General features: G+C 34.7%; 1 long non-coding RNA gene across 3 annotated transcripts in view; it reads right to left on the bottom strand.

Annotated features, from left to right (window-relative positions):
* Positions 1-20,800, bottom strand: part of LOC135321170 (uncharacterized) — a 248,317-nt gene that overhangs the window by 14,271 nt on the left and 213,246 nt on the right. The gene's annotated exons all lie outside the window — the stretch shown is intronic.

The raw sequence follows: 20,800 nt of genomic DNA, 5'->3' as shown, positions 1-20,800 counted from the left end.
AAACTTGTCATATAGGTCACCATGAAACAATATGTATTCACTTAACCAAAGTGACAAAAGATTTCAAGAACAAATACAGAACACTTAAAGGCAAAGAAACTCACACAATCTGTTGTAAAAAGCAGAATTTCAAGAAAAGCTTGCTCTCCCATTTGTCTTAAGTACTGTCCCCCCAAATCAATTCATGTTTTCACTCTTTCACTTCATTGGTTTCTGCTAAAGTGTCGTTAGCAGAGAAGCCTTCCCTGGTCACCTAGTATACAGTGTCCTTTCATTTTCAATCATTCTCTTTATACCCACTTTTCTAATGTAATGGTTCCTATCTGGTATGTTTTAATGTAAGTAAATATCTGTCATTTGTCTCTCATGAAAATGTAAGCACCATAGAACAACTTGTCTTCTTCTTGCCTATTCAACTATAGCCAAGCACCTGGTAGCTACTGGGTAATTAGTTGGAAATAAATGAATAGGAGAAACAACTAAATCTTTAAAAAATGTTTTCTTCACTGTGTAAACACAAGTGAAAAATATATATAAAATTATTTTTATAAATAGTTCAGAGGTAGACAGGCAAGGAATTATTTTTTATATCAACACTGGAAGAACTATTTTCAATCCATAACTCAAAGAGTAAGTAGTTCATAATGTCAACTGAAATGAATGCACAACCTAAAAGCTGAGTTATTTGGCAGACATTTCTGAGGACTCAAACCCCTGCTGAATAACTAATATTCAGATTAAAAATATGAATTAGGTCTAAGTTGATGTGCTTCACAATGAAATAGGGAAACCTAATAATATATTCTATACCATTCTTTTTAAAATGTCTTCACTTGGTATACTTTACACAGCACAAAATAAGTGGAAATTTGTAAATTATACTTTCTTCTACTTAAACAGTCGTCAACCTTAGCAACACAAGCAGTAAGACCATCTGACAATTTTCTCCTCCTGATGTGATGCAATAGTAGACAATGTCACTCATGTGGTGTCTTTGCCAAACTGTGTCTAGGCTTCATCTAATAATGACGGGTTATCAGACTCATCCAGAATATTGCATATTAAAAAAAAACTGGCCTGAAATCCTTTAAAACACTCAATACCATAAACAAACAAAAAAACAAAAAGAAAAGCTGATTGAGGATTTTCTACTGTTATACATTAAAAGAGACTAAATAAACTTAAACACCTAAGAGTTGTGCAGGAACCATTAGAGCTTATGGATATTATTACCTAAAATAAATGACTAAACAAAGCAAAGAATGAATGATAAACATTAAAATGTGTTGTGCAGTTGGGGGAAATCTAAGTGTGGATTGTATATATTTCTGCATTAGTCATAATTTTAAGTTAATTTAGAAAGCTGCTACACTTCTAATAAATGACTGAAGATGAAGTATCATGAGGTCAGCTACGCAAGTTCAAATGATCCAATCAAAAATGGGGAGGGGGGTTGGGTGTAGAGAGAGTAAGACTGTGGCAAATTAGTAAACTGTGAGTGCATTTGTGTGAAAGATATGCAAATGTTCTTTGTATTAGTCTTTCAGTTTCTCTGTAGATTTGAAAATTTAACAATAAAGTTGGGCAGCAATAAGGTATCTTTTGAATGTCATTTATTTTTATATCTCTACATGCTATACGGTACATCTATTTTTTTCTTTAAAAGTTATCTTGATTCCTTTTCCTTCGCTTCCAAAGACAGAACAATAGTCTTAATTAATTTTATTTTAGGGTGATTCAATTCATATGACAACTGAACCAGACAACTTTCAGTTCTGAGTATCCATGTATAAGATTAACAGAAGCACATAAAGAAGCTCCAGAAAGAATGTGCTTCTGAGTTTTGAGCTCTAATCTTAAAGGCATGCCTCAATTGTTTCCCTCATTTGGATGATTGATTCCCCAGTCATCTGAAACACTGATTAATGCTTTATCACAGACACATTGGGTATACTATGGTTAACTTTAACTTATACTGTTCCTATATATTCTGTATATCTATTACAGTAAATTAACACAAAAACAATCAAAACAGTTTATTCACTTATTTAAAAATACTTCTTGATCATTTATTATATAAAATCTATCATGTAGTCTCACAGAAGTTTGAGAGATAAATATGCTTTGGTTCTGGCCTTTATGGAAGTGGCAGGCAACCTGGAAAAATTAGAGACCTGCTGTTTTCAGGGTAAATAAGAAGTACCCTAACAAGGATGTGGATACCTACACTGAGAAGGACGAAGACAGAGACTTCTTACTCCTGAGGGAAATGAGGGAAACTCATTTTGCAAGATGTAATATGTGATCTTGATGAATATGCATGATTTTTAGGCAAAACTTTTCTGGGGTCCAGCTTAGAGAACACAAGATTGAGAAACAGAAGAAATATACCTCTATCCTACTTGAATCAGAGATGCATACCTTACTAAAAATTTGACAGCTAAGAAGTATCTAGATTATTCAAAGTAATCACATTTCACAAACTGAATGAGTTTGACATATTCTTTTTTTCAAACGTAAGTGAAAAATACAGTGTAGACTTCTTCATTGGGCCATAATGGAAAAAGAGACCCAAACTATGTTACCACTAAAAACAACTAGAATCTGCCCCCAAAATATGTGTGTTTAGACACTTAGCAATCAGCAGTAGAGGACTCTGATCCCTGAGAAGAAGAAAAATGAAAAAATAGTAGTACAAATTAGAGGAGTCCCATGATTTCCCTAACTTTCTACCTAAATGTACTGTCTGGACCACAGTTCAAGGAGGGACATTCCAGGCAGAGCATGGCATTTATGTTGTGATGAGGGGAGAGGGATGATGTTCAAGGGAGCCAGAGCAACTGGAATTTTTATTAACATAATGAGGAAGGAAATAGAAGATATATCAATGACCTAAATGGAAATTAAAGTACGGCATACAAAGTGAAAAAATTTCCAGATAATACTAAAGAAGAAGATGACTCACAAATAACACAAGAAGGCACATTATGATCAAATTACTGAACACCCTGGCAAAGAGAAAAAAATTAAAGATCATCAACTTCTTGTGGGAAACACTAATTCAGAAGACAATGAAGTGACATCTCTAGCATGCTGAAAGAGAAGGAAAATAAACATGTTTTCAGACAAAAAGGTGAGAAATTCATTAACAAATGAACTGCATTACAAAAAAATGCCAAAGGAAGTTAGCAGTATATGCTGGCCCATAAACTAGGTCTCAATACATTCAGAACAATATGATTCATATAAAGTATATTTTCTGGATAGAACTGAATTCTTTTTAAATTAATAACTGAATAGTATCCAAAGTATCCCCAAATATTTGGAAATTAAACAACACATTGGTAAAAGAAGAAATCACATGAGTAATTAGGAAATACTTGTAAATAAATGATGATTAAAACACACTATCACTATAGTTGTAGGATACAGATGTAAATGTATTTTAGAGTTAAAAATAAAGCTCTAAAAAGCCAATGGGTCAGTGATGAAATCAAAGAGGAAATAAAATACTTCAAGACAAATGACAATGAAAGCACAACCATACAAAATCTAAGGGATGCAGCAAAAATAATCCTAAGAGGGAAGTTCATAGCAAGGCCTTTCTCAATAAACAAACTCAAATAACCTAACCTACCCAAAAGAATTAGAAAAAGGAGAACAAACAATACCTAAGTCAGCAGAAGGAAGGACATAATAAATATCAGAGAGGAAATAAATATAACAGATTTTTTTAAAAATAGAAAAAAAATCAATAAAACCAAGAGCTGATTTTTTGAAAGGATAATCAGCAAACCTCTGGCCAGGCTCACCAAGAAAAGAAGACCCATAAAAACAATAGAGAGGAGAAATAATAGATACTGCAGAAATACACAAAATAAGAAAAAACTGTGAAGAATTATATGCCAACAAAATGGACAACTTAGAAGAAATGGAAAAGTTCGTAGAAACACACAGCCTGCCAAAACTAAAACAAGAAGATACTGATCATTTGAACAGACTGATCACTAGAAGTAAAAGAATGTATGATTTAAAAAAACTCCTTACAAACAGAAGTCCAGGACCACATGGCTTCACTGGGGAATTTTACCAAACATACAAAGAACTTAGACTCATCTTTCTCAAACTCTTCCAAAAGACTGAAGAAGAAGGGACACGCCCAAACTCATTCTATGAAGCCACAATCACCCTCATACCAAAATCACACAAAGACAATACCAAAAAAGAAAATTATAGGCCAATATATTTGATGAATATAGATGCAAAAATTCTCAAAATATTAGCAAACTGAAGCCAACAATGCATAAAAAGGATAATATACCATGATCAAGCTGCATTCATCCCAGCATCACAAGGATGGTTCACTATACACAAATCAATCACTGTGATATACCACGTTAACGAAAGACAAGACCAAAACCACATGATCATCTCAATAGATGTAGAAAAATCATTTGATAAAATTCAACATTATTCATGATAAAAACTGTCACCCAACGTGGGTATAGAAGGAACATTTTCAATGTAATAAAAGCCATTTATAACAAACACAAAGCCAACATAATATTCAATGGTAGGTAGGTGATAGCCTTCCTGCTAAAATCTGAAAGCAGACAAGCATGCCCACTATCACCACTTCTATTCAACATAGTCTTGGAAGTCCTAGCCACAGCAATCAAACAAGAAAAATAAATAAAAGAAATCTACATCACAAAGAAAGAGGTAAAATTGTTATAATATGTAGGAGACATGATACTATATATAGAAAACCCTAAAGACTCCTCACAAAACCCATTAGAACTGATAAACAAATTCAGCAAGGTAGCAAGATACACATAGAAATCAGTTGCATTTCTTTACACTAACAATGAAATATCAGATAAAGTAAAAAAAAAAAAAAAAATTCTGTTTAAAATTGCATCCAAAAAAATACTTAGGAATAAACCTAACCAAGAAGGTAAAAGACTTACATGCTGAGAACTATAAAATATTTATAAAGGAAGTTAAAGATGATTCAAAGAAATGGAAAGATATCCCCAATGCTCTTGGATTGGAAAAATTAACATTGTTAAGTGGCCATACTACCCAAAGCAATCTACAAATGTAATGTGATCCCTATCAAATTACCGAGGATATTTTTCATAGAACTAAAACAAATAATCCTAAAATTCATATGAAACCACAAAAGAACCAGAATTGCCAAAGCAATCCTGAGGAAAAAGAACAAAGCTGGAGGCATAACCCTCCCACACTTCAGACAGTACTACAGAGCTACAGTAATAAGAAGAGCATAGTACTGGCACAAAAAAAGACATATGGATCAATGGAATAAGATAGAGAGCCCAGAAATAAACCTACACACCTACAATTAATCCACAACAAAGGAGGCAAGAATATACAATATTTTGGGGAAAATGGACAGCCACGTGTAAATCAGTGAAGTTAGAATACTCCCTCATACCACACACAAAAATAAACTCAAAATGGCTTAAAGACCTAAATATAAGGTAGGACACCATAAAACTCCTAGAAGAGAACATAGGCAAAACATGCTCTGATGTATTTTCTTAGATCAGTCTACCCAAGGCTAAAGAAATAAAAGTAAAAATTAACAAATGGGACCTAATTAAACTTGTATGCTTTTGCACAGCAAAAGAAACCATAAACAAAACAAAAGACAGCCTATGGAATGGGAGAAAATATTTGCCAACAATGTGACCAATGAGGGCTTAATTTCCAAAATAAACAGCTCATATAGCTCAGTATCAAAAAAAAAAAAAATCAAAAAATAGGCAGAAGGCTTAAATAGACATTTCTCTAAAGACATTCAGATGGCCAACAGGCACATGAAAGGATGCTCAACATCACTAATTATTAGAGAAATACAAATCAAAACTCTAATGAGGTATTACTTCACATGGTTCAGAATGGTTATCATCAAAACATCTACAAATAATTGAATCTGGAATGTGTGTGGAGAAAAGGGAACCCTGGTACCTTGTTGGTGGGCATGTAAATTGGTGCAGCTACAATGGAGAACAGTATGGGGGATCCTTTAAAAACTAAAACTAAGTTGGAAGTTCAAGATTTGCAGATACTATTATATATAAAATAGATAATAAGTTTATAATGTACAGCACAGAGAACTATATTCAATATCTTGTAGTAACCTATAGTGAAAAAGAATATGAAAACAAGTATGTATGACTGAAACATTATGCTGCACACCAGGAACTGACAGAACAACACTGTAAATTGACTATACTTCAATTAAAAAAAAAAAAAGAATACAAAACCCCACCAGAAGCCAAAAAAACTAAAACTAGTGTTACCATATGATCTAGCACTCTCACTCCTGGGCATATATCTGAAGAAAACTCTAATTTGAAAAGATACATGCACCACAATGTTTATAGCAGCATTATTTACAATAGCCAAGACATGAAATCAACCTAACTAAAGATGTGGGGTGTGTGTGTGTGTGTGTGTATATACACACAATGAAATATTACTAACCATAAAAAAGAACGAAATAATGAAATAATGCCATTTGCAGCAACATGGATGAGCCTAGAGATTATTGTACCAAGTAAGTCAGAGAAAGACAAATACCATATGATATCACTTAGATGTGAAATAAGTGATGAACTTATTTACAAAAACAGACTCACAGACATAGAAAACAAATTTTTTGTTACCAAAGAGCAAAGGAGGGGAGGAATAAATTAGGGGTGTGGGATTAACATATACACACTACTATACATTGACACATTATAACTGACTATACTTCAATTTTAAAAAAAGAACACTTAAATAGGAACTAAAAATTGCTCTTTTTGTGCTTAGAATGAGAATTAGTCGCTCTCAATCTCTATAAAATACATGTTATCTAGAAAAATACAGTAAAGGCGACTGTCAAACCTGAATCTCTCACCTTCACTAATCCACAGACCAATCTGCTTTTCTACCAAATAGTAGCAGCAATTAGAAATCACTGCCAATAGTTTTTATTGAACCAGAGCATCCCAGTTTCAAGAAACTGCTGTACTTGTCCCTGAAGAGACATTTTTTTCTTTTTTCCCAAAGAAAGAAATAATGAGAAAGAAATAAAATGAAAAATGTTTCAAGGAAGCAGGAACCAAAAACTCTTAACATGCCTACTCTTTTTAATGAATGGCTCATTTAAGATTCTTCTGGGTGACGAGCTAGATCCCAAAGTTCCCCAGACTTCTCTTTACTTTCAAGCCCATAACCCAACTTTTGCAACCTAACTTAAATGGGAGATGGTACTAAAACCAGATCTACAAATGTAATCATTATCAGGGACTATATGAGATTATATTATCATGGTGGCTGAAAGCTGACAACCGGTGATGTTGTGCTAATACATCACTGGCTTGGGAACCAGCAGTCTTTTCCCTTTTCCCATCTAGTTATTTTCTATTGTTGTTTAAATTACCTCTTATTCACTCCGTCATTTATTAACTCAACAAACATTTGTCTAACACAGCGATTAGCCCTGAACACAGAAGAGCGCAAATTCCCAAGGGGCTCACAATATAGGCACTTAAGAGAATATTCTGGAAACCAATCATATTGTTTTTATAAATTGCAGTATAAATCTTCCCAGAGAAAAATGTGTTCACCTATTGAATGATCAAATGCTCATCTACTGATGCTGAAGGAATGTTCATCAGGGAGGGCTGTCCAGCCAGGTCCCAGAGATTACCTTGGTGAATTTACTAAGGTGCAGGTTACAGCCTTGTTGAAGGCTGATGAAGACATTTTGTCAGTGCCCTAAACTTAACTGATCTCAAGGATCCTCACTTGTGATGACAGTTCTCAAAACAGCAGGTATATGAACTGAAACATAAACTTATCCCATCGCAGTGAGAACTTGAATTTTCAGGCAGATGGAAGAGTTGTGACAGCTGACACAGCACATATGGAAAGCCATATGGTGACACAGTGAGTTGGTGAACAGTTAGCACACCCTCCTGTGCATCACCACAGACAGAGTTCTCCTTTTCCCCCTGTTTTCATCACTGGCCAAACCTTCTTCTTCCTTTGTCTTTTATCCAGATATGATGATACTGTTGGTGAGGCTACATGTCAGACCCAACTGGCCAGGAAATCATTTGAGATGATCTTGCATATTCACTAACTCTGAGAACTACCTAATTAATTCTTTTTGTTCCTGAGACTTTCTTCTCAGCTTCTTATTTATCAAGAGTTTCCCAGTAATCACTATTTTGGAGACATGTAGGGGAAAATAAGAAGGAATACATGTCATGAGCATCCGCTTGATTTAAGGTCAATTTAAATTGGCCATACAAAACTCTGATTATTTAATTAATTTAATGCATATAGTAAATGCCATGCCTAGTTTTCCTTTTAACTCTTTAAATCTCTAGCTATATGAAAAAGAAGAGTAGCAGCTTTAAAGATATTTTCTCTTTAAAGTTTTCTTTGAGTTGTCATCATAGGCAGTATAATCTCATCTATTTCTTTTCCTGTGGTGTAGTTCATGAGAAAAGTGTCTGTCAGCTGTGGATACCATAAAAAAATTCTGCTTGAAGCAGCAAAACTGTTTATTTTAGCAGTAAAATAACATCATAACATTATACTACTTGGGAGATTAAGCACAGTGGAAAATCTAAGTGTATTTCAGGCCCAAGCACAATCAATTGTTTTTTCTAAAAGCCGTATGAAGCCAACATTTTTACTAGGATGAAAAATGATAAAGTTTACTGCTTCCAAAAAAATTTCTAAACTGTTTATAGAAATTGAATTACTGTCAGTACAAAGACTTCAAGAAGCAAATGGTCAACTATTAATTTTTCCATCAACAGCCTTTACTGTGTGAAGGTAAACAAGGGTCATTTCTGACAAAATAATTAACAAGCTTAATATACTCTTCATTTCACTGTGGTTAATTTATGTTTTAAATCAGAAGAGTTGGGTTCAAACGTCTGGTGAAACACACCGATAGTTACATTATGTGAACCTCAGTTTACTTATCTATAAAATCAGAGGGTAAATTATGATAAGTTTAAAGACAATGAATTATCCCTTTTATTTTTTATTTTATTGAAGTATAGTTGGTATCCAATATTATATTAGTTTCTGGTGTGCAGCGTAGTGATTCAGTCATACATACATACTTTTTCATATTCTTTTTCATTATAGGCCATTATAAGCTATTGAATATAGTTCCCTGTGTTTTGTAGTAGGGCCCTGTTGTTTATTTTGTACATAGTAGTTTGTGTCTGCTAATCCCAAACTCTTAATTTATCCCTCCCCCCACTTTCCCCTTTGGTAACCATAAATATGTTTTCAATGTCTGTGAGTCTGTTTTGTAAATAAGTTCATTTATGCCATAAAAAAAGACAATGTATAGGAATTAAATGAGATAGCCTTGGTGGCAAGAATATTCAGCATGATGCTTGCCTCATAGTAAACACCCACCCAGGTTCATGCACTTGCTCGCGTCTCTTCACAAAGGTGTATTAAATTTTTTGTATTTTCATCCTGTGATATTAGTAACTTGCCTGGATTTGGAACTCAGTAATAACTTCATAGCAACAGAGTTTGATACCTGTAGTAGGATATACAAATATCAGTAGCAATTAGCAAATTTTCTGGCAAGCAATGCAGAGCATTTTAAATTAATATTACAAATGAGAATAGCCAGAGATGTAACAATTGAATTTTTGTTTTTAGTTTTTTAATTAAAAAATTCCTTTGGCAAATAATTGCTAATTGTTGCTTAATGTTGTTGATATTAAGAAATTTATTTTAAGAAATTCATTGTCTTTGGGTAGAAGAGGTAGAAGGAGATGATTATTGATTACAATTTTGTTGTGATATTAATTGTATTTTGCTATTCCTGGCTATTATGATTCTGACAATACTTATAAAAATTTCAATTTAGTCAACCTCACAGAATATAGTCTTCATCATACAGCCATTTGTGTGTGTGTGTGTCTATGTGTTCAGGTTTGTGGTTGAATGCACCAAAATGCTTCATAATAAGAATTAGACAATTTGGATTTTCAAGAACCTCATTTTTAAACAGGTATATGTTGCTATTACAATAAATATCAGTATACACCAATAAAATTTAATATCCAAATCAATGTATGTTTATACCTATTTTATATAGCCTACATAAGTGAAGTTTTCTTTTTATCATGTTATTTTGTTGTTGTTGAATTATAATTGACTTACAATGTTGTGTTAGTTTCTGGTGTACAGCAAAGTAATTCAGTTAGACATATATTCTTTTTCATTCTCTTCTTCATTATAGGTTATTACAAGATACTGAATGTAATTCCCTGTGCTATACAGTAGGACCTTGTTGTTCATCTTTATCATATTACTTTCTAAAACACTGCAAATGATTCTTATTCTTTCTGATATGTTACCCCTTTTCATTGACAACAATTCTGTCTAATGCAGGAAGGAAAGGAAAAAGCTATTGATTCTTTATTTCTTTATTTGTGGAACTATAAGCTAAAAATTGTGTCTTGCATTCTCTCCAACCCCTCCTGGAAATGCAGAAACTTGTGGGATTGCCTCCTTGTCATTTTTTCCCCCATATAATAAATCAAGTCATGAAAAATTTGACCACTGAGATTGCTTTTTATAGTAATAGGAAGAGAGCAACAAGGCTATGAATTATCATGAGAATATGACCAAGGATGGAATTTATTTATGATAACGAGTTTTAGTTTTATTTCCCATTAAACTTGGTTTAAAGCAATTAGAGATTGCATACTTAAAAAATATAGTTTAACATATATTAAATATTTCTATTAATTATCAGAATCAATGTTAAAATATTAAATTTGTAATACTAAACTCAGATAATTAGGTCTAATGTTAATGGTGAGAAGGCTATTATCTGGAAATGTATACTGGTGCCTATTTTCTTTTGACAAAAAGATATTGGGTTTAAAGCTCAACTTAACTTGTATGTTAATAAGTTCTCTTCATTATATAGGAATGCTCTAGTCTTTCCCTGTGTCTAAAAACTCTTTCCCAACACAATACTGACAAAGAACAAAGTTGGAGGACTGACAGTACCCAATTTCAAGATTTATTACAAAGCTACAGTAATCAAAATAGTAGAATGTTAGTGAAAGAACAGACAAAATACATCAGTGGGACTGAATAGAGAAAGACCCACATAAATACAGCCCACTCATCTTTGACAAAGGAGCAAAGGCAAGACAATGACGAAACAACAGTTCATTCAACAAATGGTGCTGGAACCATTGGACATCCACATGCAAAAAAAAACCAAAACCCAAAACCTAGAAACAGACCTTAAAGCCTTCACAAAAATTAACTCAAAATGGATCATAGATGCTAAATGTAAAATGCAACGTAAGAAAATAATAACGTAAGAAAAAAATCTAGAAGAGCTTAAGTATAATGATGACTTTATAGACACATTATCAAAGGCACAATTTGTGAAAGAAACTATGGATAAGCTGGACTTTATTAAAATTAAAAACATTTGCTCTGCAAGAGACAATGCCAAGACAATAAGCCACAGACCAGGCGAAAATACTTGCAAAAGACCTATCTGATAAAGGACTGTTTTCCAAAATATATGAAAAATCCTTAAAGCTCAACAATAAGAAAATAAACCACCCAATTTCAAAAAGAGTCAAAAATCTTAAAGACAACTATCAAAGAAGATATACAGATGGCAAATCAGTATACAAAGAGATGCTCCACATTATATATCATTAGGGAATTACAAATTAAAACAATAATTAGATACCACTACACACCTATTAAAATGGCCAAAATCCAAAACACTGATACCAAATATTGGTGAGGATGAAGAGCAACAGGAAATCTTATTCATTCCTAGTGGTAATGGCAAAATGGTACAGCTGTTTTGGAAGATGGCTTGGTACTTTCTTACAAAACTAAACATATTCTAACCGTATGAACCAGCAATCACATTCCTTTGTTTTTACCCATAGGACTTAAAAACTTATATCCACACAAAAACCTGCACAGGGGTGTTTATAGCAGCTTTATCCATAATTGCCAAAACTTGGAAGCAACCAAGATGTCTCTCAGTAGATGAATGGATGAATAAACTATAGAACATCCAGACAATGGAATATTATTAAGTACTGAAAAGAAATGTGCTATCAAGCCATGAAAAGACATGAGGAACCTTATATGCATATTACTAAGGGAAAGAAGCCAATCTGAAAAGGCTAGAAACTACATGATTCTAACTTTATAACATCCTGGAAAAGGCAAAAAACCCTGGAGGAAATAGATCAGTGGTTTCCAGGGATTAGTGGATAGGGAGGAAGAACTGGCAGGGCACAGAGGATTTTTTAGGACAGTGAAATTATTCCATATGTTACTAGAATGATGGATGCACGTCATTATACATTTATCCAAACCCACAGTATTTGCAGTACTAAGATAGAGCCCTAATGTGAACTATGGACTTTGTGTAGTCATAATATGTCAATGTAGGTTTATCAGTTATAACAAATGGACTGATATGGTGTGGGATACTGATAGTGGAGGCAGGGTGGGGTGGTACATGTGGGAGGACAAGGGGGTATTACGGGAATTCTTTGTTCTTCCCACTCAATTTTGCTGTGAATCTAAAACTGCTCTGAAATTAAAGCTTACAATAAAGTTTTAAAAATCCATTTAATTAAACAACTGAAGAGTTTTCACCAAACCTTCAATTGGTAGTGATTGATCTACTTTGTAATAAAAAATAATAAAAGGCAAATATAGAGAGAAGCAGCTAATAGAATTCTTAAATGCTCCCTTCCATATGATGAATATTTTCAATTAAAATTTTGTGCTCACAGACTGAGATTATTATTTGGTAATATCTGTGTGAAAAGACATTTTCAAAGATGAAATGTATAAAATGTTATTATCGGTCAGCACTAACTGATAAATGTTTGCAATTGATTGTGATAGGCAGTACTAACTTTGAATCCCAATTAAGCAAACTGTTACCCCTCCCCGCAAAATTCAACTCTTCTCATTAGACCTATATTTTTTTTAAAAAAGTACTCAATTATTATTATTTGAATTCATCAATAAAAATTTTTTCAAAATTAAAAAAGAACTCTAGCCACAATATTTCTTCCTTTTATGTCATTGTTTCTTAGAGAGAAGTCTTTATTCTCACTAGTCACTCTCAACTTCATCCCTCAGTCTTTTCAGCATCTCCTCTGTGCAACACAGACGTGGTTCCTAAGAAGGTGCTGAGGACGTTCGTCTACCCTGTCATTACAACCAGCATATATCACCAGCCTCATTCGATGTATCAGAAGCATTACTCTCTTTAGAAGACCCCCTTCCCTCGGCCCCCTTAATATCCTTGACTTTCGCAGCACCTTTCCGGCTCCTTCTTGGACTTCTTTTTCCCTGCCTTCCTCTTTCATTTACCTGTTCCCCAGGGATCTCTTTTCTGCCCTCTTCTCAATATATACAGCCTCCTGATTGATTTCATAATTCCCAAAGCTACAATTCCCATATTAACTCCATCTCAAGGACAAACATTCAGGGTATGCCACCTCTTCTAATGTATCATATTATTATTTCTTGCAGCCTCATGGTCATCTCCCTTTGGCTGTCTCATAGAATCTCAAACTTTGTAAGTACAAATTTGAGCTTATTAGACTCATCCAGGAATGGCAGTTTTTCCTCTATTTCCTGAATGAAGGATGTAACTAATTTCCTGTTGTATAAGCCAGGAATCTGCAGGCTTCATTCACTCTCTGTCCACCAACACCCAATCTGAACCTGTTGATTCTTTCTCCCAGATATGACACACCTGCTTGTTCCTCTTTTCTGCATACAGCACTGTCATCTTTCATCTGGATCATGGACACCTCCTAACTGGTTGTCTCCCTCCAGCATGTTCTCCATGCAGCATGCAGAGTGGTTACTCTAAAATGTGCATCCTGTGTGGGCCTTGCCACTTCAAGGGGGCATTTCAGTGGAGGAAGGATTTCTTAATCCTCTGGTCGCCGTGTAGAAGAACTATCCCAAGTCATCCTTGAGCTCATGAGTTATATGTGGTTCTCACTTGCCCCAGGATGGAAAGAGTTTGTTTCGTTGAAGACTTTGGAAAAATAACTGCTCGTTGTGGCTCTAGTCTTCCTGGGAGTCAGGTTGAAACCATCCCTGATGATCTGCTCCTCCACTCTTGTCCCTCTGGGAAGACTGATTCTCTAGCACTGCCTTAGGTCTGTACACCCAATTCTGGGAATCTGAACAAGGAAGCATACTATGCCTGTCTGCATGCCCATTCAGTAATAAAGGGGATGTTTCCTTTCTGATCTTATTCCAAGTACTCTATCTTAATTAGTTCAGAATTCTTGTGGGGAAGTTTTGCTATTTATTGGGCCCCCTCAAGCCCTAACATTGGCTGCCTTGACCAGTAAAATTAAGAGATAAGCAAGGAATGGCATTGGAGAAAAATAACAGACTGGGACTCCTGGTGGGGCTCTGGTAGTTCTGCAGTGGTTTAACAAGCTGAACATTTATACTCTAGCTGTTTGCAGAAGCTTATGTTGTTTCCTGTGCCTGTTTTTCACAGGTGTGGGCCTGGCTTTCTTCTGTTGTGTCCTGATCACGAAGCTTTAAACAGCCCACCAATAACTCTTCCTAGAGTCAGAACTGAACATGCTAGTCTTTGGAAAACAGCAGGCCCACTGAAACTTTAGCAAATATTAGTCTTAGTATATGGACTACGACAGCCACAGGAGGGGCAGAGAGCCGGCTCAAATTCTCTCTCTTCGTAAATATTTCAATAGTATATTCTGGCCTGAAGGAGGGGACAGTAGAACATCTAATCATATAGATTCAGTGATTTAAGGGGCACTGCCTATCATGGACTTCAGATTGGCTCTTGATTTATTAAACTCTCGGAACATGGCTCTAGGATTCTGAGAACAAAGTCCCCTGAAAATAGTCTGCCATTCCTATGTTGTTAATACAAAGGCTCAGAAGGCGGTTTACACATCCTTTGCTTAAAATGCCTTCTCTTAGATGGTTTTGAAAAACACACTTCTGTTTTTACTACAGAACAAGAGCATAAGAAAACTGAAATAAAAATAAAGGAGGAAGAAAAATCTTTCTTTAGGAGAAAGATTAAAATCATAGGGAACCAATTAGACTGATGGCAATGAGGTTGGGGAATAATACCAGCATAGACCCAACTGGCAAATATAACAGAGAAGAAATGCACTAGAAAAAACTGGTCTTAAAGACACTTTTAGAAAAGGGGAGTATTTCTTCCTAGTTCTAGATCAGTAATGAATTTCAGGATTAATTAAATCTAACAGAAGAAAAGAAGCAAAATCTCTAAGCAGCACGCTGGAACAGCTTTCTCAGCCGCAGTTAGAATCAAGAACACAATGGAAAATGCCCTCTTACAGTTATGAGTAGAGCTTATGGTAACAGTTCTTGAGGAAACCATCCTGCCAAGACTGAGGCATTTATAACAAGTGGCTACAAAACATCAGGCAGATATGTGAGGGGAAGACACAGAATATAGCACAACATTCTCAAAGTAGCATTAGATAAGTTTTCAAAGCAATAAATCATTGTAAGTAGAATTTACATTTCTAGCCTGGATCTCTTCCTTGAAATTTAGACTCATATCAAGTGAAAAGCTTATGTTTCCCCTCGATATCAAATAGGCACCCCAAATTTAACATGTCCGAAACAGAACGTCTGATCACACCCAGGCCTATGATCTTATCCTTAGCCTTCCTTGCTGTTAGCTGATCAGGCAAACTTGTCCAGTTCAGCTTTAGTTCTCTCTTTCATATCCCACAGCCAATCTGTCAGCAAAGTTTATTGGCTGTGCCTTTAAAATGTGTCCAGAGCCCAACCACTTCTCCTCACCCCCACGGCTGCCATTCTGTTGAAGCCTAGATGGTGGCAGTCATTCCCTAGCTGCTGTCCCTGTTTCTACCTTTCCACCCATGTAATTCTTCCTCTGGAGAGTAGCTAGAGCGAAACTGTCAAAGCAGAACATGACCATCCTCTGGCTCAAGACCCTCCAGTTACTACTGGAGCCCTCACACATATGTAGGAGGGAGTGTACATTTGTGAAACAAATTTGTTCAACGTTTTAGCAATGTCAACAGATACAACATCCACACACCCTTCAACCCAGCAGTTCCACTCCTACGTGTATAAGCAACAAAAAAATGTTTATCAAAAATGTGTAAGAACTGTCATAGCATCAATAGCCCTAAACTGGAAAAAGACAAATATCCATCTACAAGAGTGTTAGGGAAAAAAGAGAAAGAAAAAAAGAAACCAACCTAAAAGCACGCCAAAGTATTAAGAACTCAACTGGGCCTTCTCGCAAGTAATGGGGAAAGAGCAGAAGGAAACAAACAAAAAAAACACTTGAGTAAATCAGTGTGGACACTGTGTACCATAAAGAAATGCAGCTCAAGACCTGGAATGTAAAAACATCCAGGAACAGTGTTGTGAGAAAAACATGGTACAGTTACTGGTCCTCAGCAGGCACCTACGGCTTCAGACCCCTCAGTTTAGCTGTAGTTCAGGATTCTGATGAGGTTCCTAAAGATCTCCAGTTGGGAGAAATAGGGGGTTGGGGAGGAAATCTTATTAAGGGAAAGGTTTCACTGGTAAGCTCTTGTGCAGTAAGAGGGTTCCACTGAGCCACTGTGTCGGAGGACACGAAGTGCTCACAGGTGACAGTGCAGACCTTGGGATCAGTGGAGCCCACTCTCAGCATCACAGCAGGCTGCCGGAAGCCTAGAACCCAATGGGGAAGTGGAAAAGAAATGGGGAAAAAGGCATTTCAAAACAGATCTGGTAACTGGGCCGGCCACCACTGAGTGTCTAAACATCAGTAAGGCAGATGCTGTTCTTCGACAGAAGAGAGTATGCAGGTGGCGTTTTCCTCTCTGTTAAAATTGTAATACAAACTTAGCCTCTTGATGAGATATGTCCTTTTTTTTTTTTTAAATTTATTCAAATTAAATATTTACAGGAATTTTTCACAAGCAGTTATTAATAAGGCAGCCTTTCCAGGACCCGAGAATATAGACTGCTGCTTGTTGTAGTAGAGTCATTATTCCAGAAAAAAGATTTATAAGTTTATCCCTGTGTTACATTAAAAATATTGATTTAATGGTCATAAAATCTAATTTTTCTAAATAAGATACACTGTTATCCCTAGGTATCTGAGAGGGATTGGTTCCTAGATCCCTCACAGACACCAAATCTGAGGATGTTCAAGTCCCTTGTGTCAAATGGCTTAGTATTTGCATATAACCTACATACGTCCTACCCTACATTTTAAATCATCTCTAGATTATCCTAAATACCTAACACAATGTAAATGCTATGTAAACAATTATAAATACAATGTAAACACTATGTAGATGCCAGAGCACAGCAAATTCAAATTTTCCTTTGGGGAACTTTCCGGAATTAATTTTTTTCTAAATATTTTCAATCCACGGTTGGTTGAATCCAAGGATGCAGAACCCTCAGACACAGAGGGCTGACTACATAAACAAAAATACACAACACAGTAAAATTTCATATACCTAGATTGAGTATAAGTTCACTGGGCGTGGAGTTCAGACATCTGCCAAGGTTGAACAGAGGTTTTCTCATTTATTCCCATGTTCTCCTCATTAGCACATACTTAAAATCACCAAGTATAAATACAACATAGGTGTCATGATGCCAAGAAACAGAGCATGCAGTTAGGGGAAGAGTCAACACTCTGCAGGCGCAATCATTAAGCCTTAACTTATGTTACTTTAACCATTGTACTGCCTCAGGATTTCATTATACATCATTACTCATCTGCCGTACAGAAGTGAACATCTGTCTGCATTCTGCAAGCTAAATAACTCCAAATTGTGACTGTGATAAACCCTTGGTCTGTTGTCATAGTGATATCACACAGCAATTGCCACATGAGTTGTTTCCCTTTGTCTTTTACTTTTAAACGTGTGGTTTTGCCATTTCCAGAACAGATTACTACCCAAATATGTAAATTTTAGTTGATAATTTGAAAGCCTTTAGAAAATTTATGTAACAGTAAAATAAATCAAATCTGATTTTTTCCAACCAATCTGAAAATAAATAAACTTAACATTATAGGCTTTGGTTATTGAGATTAGAAAGCTTAATTTTCTTACTTAAGCCCTAAGAAATTAAATATTCTATTTCATGTGTACATATAAATTTGTATTCATATTCATTTCAGGATGAACCCTTTAGAGAATTACTTTGACATCCAAAATAAACATGAATTTATCTAAGAATATGAAAATGAGTATGTGTATATTTATATATAACTGAATCACTATGCTGTACACCAACAACTAATACAACATTGTCAACTATACTGCAATATTAAAAAATAAGAATAAAAAAGGAAAAGAATAAACATAAACATGAATTTAATATATGCTAAAAAATATTTAAGTTTTAATGATACATTTATACCTATTATTGATGAATTATTAATAAAACATTTTTCAGTTGCTTGATGATACCCTAACACTATGCGATTCTATGACCTCTGTTTGAAAGCTTATAGGGATGAGACATTTGCTAGTTTTTTCACTCAGATCATTGCATTTTTGACAATTCTTATAATGAAAAGATTTCTTCAGTAGAAATTGCTTCTGGCAAACATCCACTTAGTGGTCTGTCCCCCTGTCGTCCATAGTAACAGATACTAAATCTGTTTTGTCTATCACAAACAGCCCTTTTTAAAAAGTGAATAATCAAATCCTAGCATTCCAGGACATTTAGTTTCCCATAGTCCCTCTTAAATTGCAGACGTAACCAGATGTAATTCTTCATATGTATTCTGACCAGTGCAGAGTTCAGTAGGCCTATTCTCATCAGACCCTGAGCCAAAATACTAACTTTTAAAAACCCCATTACACTAATAAATGAATTTAACAAAGTTAAAGAATAAAAAAACCAACACACACAAATTAGTTGAGTTTCTATACATTAGGAATGAACAATCCAAAAAAGAAATTAAAATACAGCTAGAAATAATCCCAGCCCCTATTTTGACTATAGGATTTTTGTATCAGTCATATGTGATTTAAATCCCTTGTTTTGATCTTATTAATGAAATATCTCTCATCTCTTATAAATTGTAAGCTACCAGAAAGCAAGGTCCATGTATGTAATTTCACCATCAAACAGTGGTAAAACTCTCTCTATATATGTAAGTGTGTGTGCACAGATGTGTGCATGTGCTGACTGGGCAAACAATCATTTTGAATCTCCTTATCTAGTAATATCCCCATATGATAGATTGTATAACACTAGCCACTTAAATGCTGTTGGCCCTGAGGAGAAAACAGAGGTTCATGAAACTTCACAAATAAAATGTCTCCCTAGGGAATTGAACATTTTTTGTTTACAGATTAGAAATCTAAATGTTTTAAAATGTTCAACACGTACTCAGCCCTAGGGAACAACAAGAGTGCAACCAAATACATCAACACTGTCATCTTAAAATAAAGTGGGTATTTTTCAAGCTTAGGATAATGATTATCTCAAGTGTGATTCTGAGAAGACCAGATAATTTTTACATTAACTAAACTCAATAATACTGAACTAAAATTGTTGTTTTGAAAGAATGTTACCACGTAACACCCACCATTATATCTATACAAAACAAAAAAATTTTTACCTTCCACAGTAATAAGTGAGCTTACATTACAGCTGGAAAAATAGCTTTTCTAATTTCCCAAATATTCCAGTGGGAGAAAAATTACTCCTAAAAAAAGAGATATGTGGAGGATGGCTTACAGACTTCTGAATGCAGTTTTAAGAAACAGTCAGCTATTTGACAAGTGTTTATTGAGCACTTGCTCTGCTGAACATTTGGAAGGTATTAACAAAGAGTATTAACACACAGCATCATTAATCTTTACTTGGACAAAACTAAAGAGAGAATTCAAGGAAAAACTATAGAGTAAACCAAAGTATAAACTTACACTTGAGCAGAGCAACACTGATGGGAAACAAGTAAATTTGGGAATTCAAGTACAACTTGGGCTAATTCAGGTACTAGGCTGCAACAATAGAAATGAGCTGGTAGATACTTAGAATTTCTAGATTATATATAATTTTCTTCATTTAAAAATATTATAGAAAAATATAATAATATTCAGAAAATATTTAATCTGTATTCTCTAAAAATTTAATTCATGAAAAATGATGTATTTGTTGAGAATTAACTCAAAAATAATTAAAATTCTTTAGTCTCATGGGTAAAATCACTTATACATTAATTATTTCGTTCAAGAAATATTTTAAAATGCTTGCTGTATTCCAAAGTGGGGCCCAGGTATGAATGAATTTAAAAGCTCCCAAGACATTTTGAAGTATAGTACTAATTCAGTTGGACTGTCTTAGGGAGATGCAGGTTTCCCAGCTTGAGTATGCAAGAATCAGCTGATAAACTTGTTAAAATTGCAACATTATGTTTTATCCAGATGTTAGGTAAATCCTGGTAATCTATAATCTTAACAAACAATTCAATCTCTTCTATTTTTGGTGGTTGAACAAAATCCCACACTAAGAATACTTCTGCAGTAACAGAACTGAGTGAAAAATAATTCCACTTCAGGCCATAATGGAATATCTGGGACCCAACTTACTCTCTAACCATATACAATTAGAAAACTGAGAAAAATAAATACAACAATTTTTTTTTTTTTTTAGCAATGGATAACAGGGGTTGTAAGAT

Source organism: Camelus dromedarius, chromosome 1 (genome assembly GCF_036321535.1).
Source record: "Camelus dromedarius isolate mCamDro1 chromosome 1, mCamDro1.pat, whole genome shotgun sequence".
NCBI lineage: Eukaryota > Metazoa > Chordata > Mammalia > Artiodactyla > Camelidae > Camelus > Camelus dromedarius.
Note: the sequence above shows the minus strand (reverse complement) of the source record. Positions and strands in the feature narration are given on the sequence as shown.